Source organism: Gossypium hirsutum, chromosome D11, assembly GCF_007990345.1.
Source record: "Gossypium hirsutum isolate 1008001.06 chromosome D11, Gossypium_hirsutum_v2.1, whole genome shotgun sequence".
Classification (NCBI taxonomy): domain Eukaryota; kingdom Viridiplantae; phylum Streptophyta; class Magnoliopsida; order Malvales; family Malvaceae; genus Gossypium; species Gossypium hirsutum.
In genome coordinates, this window is record NC_053447.1 from 72,430,817 (window position 1) to 72,439,040 (window position 8,224).

Genomic DNA, 8,224 nt, shown 5'->3' on the forward strand with positions numbered 1-8,224 from the left:
AACACCTCTAACTCGAATCCACGTCCTCCTACATTGATAACAATGTCCATACCAGTCGAGTTAAGACTCAATCGGCACATTTAGAGTTAGATTTAGGTTTTCAACGTTATCAACTCTGTTTTTATTTTAAATGTATTTAAATGTCATTTTCATATTTTTACTTTTAATGCTACTTGATAAAAATTAAAATGTTTTTTATATGTAAGATGGTACGACAATCTTTTTGACATGTGATATACTTTATATATTAATTTTAACTTTAATATGCTTTCACATGGAAGTTGAAATAAATATAGTTAAATTATGCTATTAGCCTTTTTATTTTTACAAAATTTGAGATTTAGTCCCTATATTTTAAATGTTAAAAATCCAATCCTCTTACCTTTTCAATTTGAAAATTGGAGTCCAATCATTATCGTTTTCGGGAGGTTCTATCAGAATATATTATTTTAACATATTTATTTTCTGTCAATCATATCTAATGTTATATGAGGACAACCTAATTAATATGCTAAGTTGACAAAATTTGACCAATTTTTTTTAACAAAAATTATGATTGGACTGAGAATTATAAATTAGAAGAGTGAGAGGACTTAATCTTCAACCTTTTAAGTATAGGGATTAAATCTTAAATTTTATCAAAGTACAGGACTTACTACATAACCTATATCTATGGGTTTATTCTGCCTTCAATCTTTCTATTCTTTCGACTGTTGAAATTTAGTCTCTCTATTTTTATTTGAAAGCTAGAGTTCGACTGATATCTTTGATAATGGATGATTTTTCTTAAAGTTGAATACGTAACATTTCAAAATTTAGAAATCTAATTTATAAATAAAAAATAGTCTAATTGATAACACGTGTTCAGATTTAATAAAAGTAAATTAAAAATATTATCAATTGGACCTAAATTTTTAAATAAATTAAGTAGAAAAACTAAAATTTAAAAGTCCAAAAGTATAAGGACTTGATGTGAAATTTAACCATTTTTATGTAATAATTTCACATGGACCCAAGAAAAAAGGAGCGAAGGGGAGACCACCTTTCCTTGTAGACATTTTTACGAATATTTTATAAGTTGGGTCTATCAAAAAATTTAAATATATTTCATAATTATATGTTATATATAAAAATATTCACATTATTAAATAATAATTTGGGCCAACTCAAACTTACAAAAAACACTTTATCCAAAACTTGATCTCAAACTTATTTCAAGGACTAAAATAATTTACTATTTATAGGAGGATTGAAAGATTAATTTTTTATTTTTGGAGGGTCTGCCCTTAAATTCATCCCTGCTACCATTTAAATCAACCTTGAAAATTCAAAATTCGAAAAATACGGGAACTAAAATCGACCAAATTAAAATACATGGATTAAATCACAACTTACACATAATATAGGGGCTAAAAACAAAATTTGATCTCATTTTTTGCGTACTAAATCCGAATAAATTGGGAGTACACGTATCTCAAATTTTTGTTTTGGTTCATTGTATTAATAAGCTTTTGTCTTTTGGGTTCATTGTATCTTTAATTGTCAAATTTAAATAATTTAAGCATAATTAAATTCATTAAATTTTTTGGCCAACCATGTCCTTAATTTTTAATTATCCCATTATAACATGTGATCATGTCTTTAATTTTTTTTTGGCTAAATTTGCCATTGGTACTTAAAAATTAATTAAATATTGACATGTCATCCACGTGTCAGTCCACATATATGCTACGTCAGCAAAGTTAATAAACGTTAACTTTTCCATCCATTTCGGGTTATTTGACAAAAAATATAAATTTAATGATTAAAAAAGAAAAAAATAAATGAATGGCCAAAAAAGTTATTATTTTTTTTATAATTTAAATATGTGAGTTCAAATTTTCATTCTAATAATAAATCGAATAGGTTGAGTTTATCTATTTTTAAAAATATTGTTTTAGAAAATAATATATTTTTAAAAATATTAAATTTGACGTAAATGGATATCTTTTTAGATTTGTGAATTAGACGAGTTGGATAAATTTTGCTAGAGTAAATTTGAGTTGAGATCGTTCTGAGTTTGAATCAGTTAAGCTTGAGATTTAAGATTTTCATGTTGTGTCAATATTTGATTTCACTTGAGGAACAAGCCAGAAGTGGCATTGGCTTCCAAAATTTTATGAAATTTTCATTTAGCCCTTAAAAATTTTTAAAAATTCTAATTAAGCTCTCAAAAAGCTTTCAAAGTTTTAATTAAACCTTCTAAAATTTTTGGAAATTTTTATCAATCCTCTCAATTTTTTTTTAAAAAAATTAAACCTCCAAAATTTTAGATATTTTAATTAAACCCTCAAAATTTTGAAAATTTTAATTAAACTTCTTAAAACTTAATGGCATATTCCACCACCGAACGATTCAAATTATTTCGAGTTAGTTTTGGATTTGTGTTGTTTCGAGTTTATGCCCAAGTTAAATACGAATTCAAATTGAATAAATTTAGATTATTAAATTTATATAATCAAATTAGATTAAACCAATTAAATGAATCAAAATTTTGGCTCATCAAAGTTTCACGCTTTTAACAAAGAAACCCATCCTCCTCCTCTTCTTCTGGCTCCAAGTTCATTATTAGTTAGAAATGCCGTTATTTTTGGTTCATTCTTATGTTTCTCAAGGACTGACTGGTTCACATATAAAACGCATGTATGTAAGTAGTTATGCATAGAATAATGTATGTATAGGTAGGTATGCACGCATGCACCCATGTATGAGTGTGTATGCATAAATGAAACTTCAGATCAGAAATGCTTGTCATTGGGTAGTTTAATTAAGTCATGCATTTGAATTAAAGCAATATGGGCTTCATTGCATAAGCATTGAAAAAGTTTTATCATCAAATGTATGTATGTATGTATGTATGTATGTATGTATGCATGCAACTTCATAGAGGGCATGGTGAATTCTGAACCTCCACTTCCTCGCAAAGAATTTTCTCCTAGAGGGGGAAAAGGTGTGGCAACTACGGGTGCCTCGAATCGCATCTACGTCGGTAACCTTTCGTGGCGTGTTGACGACTTAGCACTCGAGGCTTTGTTTGGTGAGCAAGGCAGGGTTGTGAAAAGCGAACATTGTTTGACATAGAAAGCGGTTGATCGAGGGGCTTCAGGTTTAACTATTAGGAATATATAGCTTTAAAGTTTTGTTTGGTGCGTAAGATTCAGATGGCTAATCCATCCATGTCTCCATGGCGAAGTCTTGGTGGAGGCGTGAGTGTTAATTACTAGTCGTCAACTCCAGCCTTCTTTGATTCTTTGAAATTCACGTACATTCTCATCGTACCCGTCGTGTTTCAACAGTATGCCCCATTCGTTCTTTTCAATGTCGGAGATTAGATTAAAAAGAGGAAATAATAAGCCGATAATAAACATCAAAATATTTTAATTTTCATATGTTTCGAGTATCGTATGATTCAATAACACTAAACATTTAACTTGATATATGTTCTATGTATTATATGATTATATAGCTGATAACACATCTATGATGCCCATATTCGATATCATCGTGTTTATCGAAGTCATAAATTTAGCATAGATTATGAGCTAGAGGCGGATGGTAATGGAGTAGAGACCTGTCCCCCAAATTCTCAAATTATCGAAGTCATTCAATTCTCACAATTTTTGAAATTTCAATTAAGGCTTTCTAAGTTTTATTATTATTATTATAAATTCTCATTAAACCCTCGATTTTTTTGAAAAATTTAATTAAACCCTTCAGTTTTTCTTGAAATTTCATTAAACTCTTAGAATATTTTTAATATACTTCATGTCCGTTTTACTACTCATATTCGAGATTCGTGATTACTCCTCCTGATAATGTTATTTCCAAAGTTCAAACGGTAAAATAATGCATGTTTTAAATGATTGGCAATATAATACACACTTTAAAACGCTTATGGAATATTATTATACTTAATAAATTCTTTCACATGAAATTTATACTGTTGATACGTTATGGTCATCTGTTGAACAAAGAAATGTTTTTTTTATTACATTAACCTGAAATTCTGGGCATATGTTTCTTGTCTTTGTAATAACTTTTACGGTGTTGAAATTCCCACATTTCATGTGGATGGAAAAAAAAACACTTGATCTTCACACACACATATATATATATATGATTTCACCAAAAAATATATATGATTGTTAAAAAGGATATAATTTTACTCAAATTATCTCATTTATTCTAAATTAATTCTTAAATTTCAAAATATTATGATTGGGTTTAATATTAAAAAGGATTTTTTCTTTTAGTTTAACTGTAGATTTTGATATTAAATGTCAATTTCAGTATAACATGGAGTATATTTAAAGGGTGAATATTTAATGCATCGTCATGCATGAGTTTCATGCATCGACTTTGAACAACAACGTGATAATAGATCATTAATGAAATAAAAACTAATGACTTTATTTAAACAAAATGTCCTAAGCCTAAATCTATATTAGACTCTAATTCTTAAACTCAAACATTAAATCTTAGACCCTAAATTTGAAACTTGGTATGAACCCTAGATCTAAATCATTGATTCTAAACTTGAAACCCACAACAAATTCGATACTGTTTTCGTGGGAGGTTTTGTCTTTTGACTCTATCGAGACGAGTCTAGTTGCATGCAAACTCTTTAGTTTGCTCGCCATGACTTCATCTTTTTAGGCATCACGAGATACTTTCACTTTATGAATCTATCATCTCTTTAACATCTATAATACTCATCTCGAATAAGATGTTTATAACATTCCTTTCGAATTCGAGTAACGTAGATTAAGAATTAACGTTGAACTTTGTTATTTTTGGCAACTAATTTATTCTCTTTCTCAATTGGTCCTTTTTTTCGTAAATTATTTCTGGGATTGACTGACAACCTCAGTCTTAACACTAAACCTTTGATAATGTTTTGCCATCACAAGAATTTCGTTCCATTGACTGCTTAAAGCATAAGATTTACACATATTGGGTTAATATATTGTTTGATACATATGTTTGGTTTTAATACTCAATTTGGTACTTGTGTTTAGTTTTAATATTCAATTTGGTATCCAGACTAAACAGTATCACGCAACTAAACAATGTTTGACACATGTGCTCTAGTAAAATCATAGATACTAATTGCATTCCATTGACTCCTTAAAACATAAGGGATATATATATAGGGTTATTATATCGACTGGTATACGTGTTTAGTTTTAATGTTCAATTTAGTATCTAGATTAAACAATATCATGTGACTCTATGAATGTTTGTAAAAAAAAAAACCTAGGTACTTAATGGAGACAAACAAACAAAAAGCTTAGCTACCAAATTAAACATTGAAGTAAAACTCAAGTATCAAATAATATATTAATCGTATAAAAAGTTACAAAACGGTGTAAATTCGCTTAAGTTTACACGAGTGTAGGTGAATCCCTCGTATACCAAATTGAATATTGAAGTAAAACCAAGTATCAAATATATATTAACCCATATATATATATGAAAATCTTCAAGCAGAAGATATATGTATTATATATATATATATGCTGAGTGAGCTTTTTAATTGCCTTATTCATTCAACATATATGATAATTGAGAAACTTGAGGATAATGTCCACTGAAGAAGAGCAAAGGCTATACCAGTGTTTAAAGAAGTATCAAACAATTATAAAGCAGGTACTTACAATTTCTTTAATGCCAATATCTTAATCCTTGATTTTGGCTACACTTATATTAAAAGTTTACATCTTCAAAAAAGTACCGACTTTCAAGATTTATATATATATACACACATATATGTATGTATATGGGTGTGTTTTGTTTCAGTTCGATGAGCTTGTTGAGTCCATGGATGTTAGAACCAGGCCACCATTGCGACGAAAGGTAAATTTCTTTAGGTCTTTCTAGTTTTCCTCCCTTTTTTATAAAATATATATAAAGGATTACGTAACTCGGTAATTTGAGTGTAAATGTCGAATATGTATATGTATTTGGTATATAGGTATGGTTCTTTCCTAAGTTTTTTCATATATTTGGAGGGTCTTTAGTAGGAACGATACCAAGTGAGGCCCTGACCCCTTCTTTTAGTTTGTCTCATTATTTGGATTAACTAATGTCATTGCCAATGACAGATTTTGAGATTAAGTTTCGGGGACTAATAAAATTTTAAAAAAATTTAGGAGTTTAATGAGAAATTCTTTTTAAAAAATTGAGTGGTCTAATTAAAATTTTTAAAAACTTGAAGGCTTAATTAAAATTTTCTAAAAACTTCAAGGGAGAAATGATTTTTTTTCAAAATTTTGAGGCGTTGCCCCCGGTCACCATTAGGGTCCATCTCTAGTCATTGTAAAAGTAAATGACCAAATTATTCCCTCTATGATAGTATACAATATTTTTGAGGTTTAGTATTCGGTTTTGCATCAAATTAATATTTTATTCAGTATTTTCGTTAAAAAAACGATTAAACTCTTTTTTAAAATATTAATAATCAAATTTAGCTGAAAACATAAGAATAAAATTAACAAAAAAAATATAAATATTAAGGACTAAATTTAATATTACCCATATATTTTCTATAGAGCGGTAGAGGGAGCAATTCCAGTTCCAATGAAGCCGCAACAACGTTAACTGGAATTCAACCACGTGATGAGAATAATGGAGGAGCTTTGGTGCATACGATCACAAGATTTCTCCATGAGCTCAAATCTAACCCTACTTCATCCACTGATCCTAACCGTTCATCAACTTAACTTTGGTTATATATATATAGGTATATTATTCTGTTTAGGGTTTATGCTAATGAATATGTAAGGTTTTCTTTTCTCCAATTTGAAGAATATATAAAATTAATGTTATAGAACTTTATTTATGATTAAGTATCCAACATGATCGTGTTTAGCAGTGTTCATATGTCAGTATGGGTTGAATTTATTTACGTTATTAATATGCTTTATGTTCGTTAAAATACATGAATTTAAAATTTTGCTCAAACTTATATATATATATGTATATGAATACACCAAACTTATTTTAAATCAGTCTATATTTTTTATTTTAATATTTTAGATGTTTTTTCATTTCATTAAAATTATAAATTTAGACAACTTTAACATGTTTTTTTTAATGTTTAAATATAATATTATTATATATTTATTTTATGCGATATAAATTATATAACATGTAAATTTTATTACATAAATTTTATATTTACATAAAGTTGGCAAAAAAAGTTATAATTAATTTCAAATTATATTTAATGCATTATTATTATTTTTTAAACTCAATAATTTTGTAATTTTTAAATTTTGATTGATAAAAGAAAAAGTTAAATTCAAAAGGTTTGATGCAAAAAAGAAAAGAGAAAATCTTAATTTGCCAAAAATTCAGACCAAAATCTACTACGTGCCATCTGCATGGAACGCTGTCTGAATCCGACAACGATTCGGTATTTTGTCGTAAACTGTAATAATAAAGACGAGATATATTAACGTAAAAGTTATTAAATTATGAAAACTGGGGAATTTAATTTGGTCAAATTCTATATACTCCTTGTATTATGCTTTTTGTGCATATTTAATCCCTCTATTGTAATTTAATTATTTTTAGTCCCTTTATTTAATTTGGTCAATTTTTTCGTTAATTTTTAAAATAATTTAATGGGGCATTTCTTAAAATATGTGATGATATGATATATATATAATTTTTTTGTACAATTAGATATATTTTATTGCAAAATATTTGATGGAATTCACGAAAAAATTAATATAAAGAATGAAAATACAAATTTCAAAAAGTGACTTGAAATGATCAAATTATAGCAAGTAGAGTGATTAAATCTGCAAAAAAAATGCACAATATAGGGACCTTAATAAAACTTTACCATATAAAATTAAAGATTTATTATAAATTGATCCTTGAATTGGACTCCAATTCTCAAATGGATCCTTAGCCTTTTTAGTCAAATACTTAAACTATCAAATTTATCTCATCTGATCTGTATAATATTCAATAAGAATATGCCGCTTGTCATGTTCTTATTGGGTGATATTATTTTTGGTAAACCGGGACAAAATTGATAGTTTAAATATCACTTTTTACAAAAAAAACTTTAAGAGCTAATTTAGAAATTAAGATATAGTTTAGGGAGCTGTTTAAGAATAAACCTAAAAATAAATAAAAATAACTAAATAATAAAAAAGAAAAAACGCGGTTT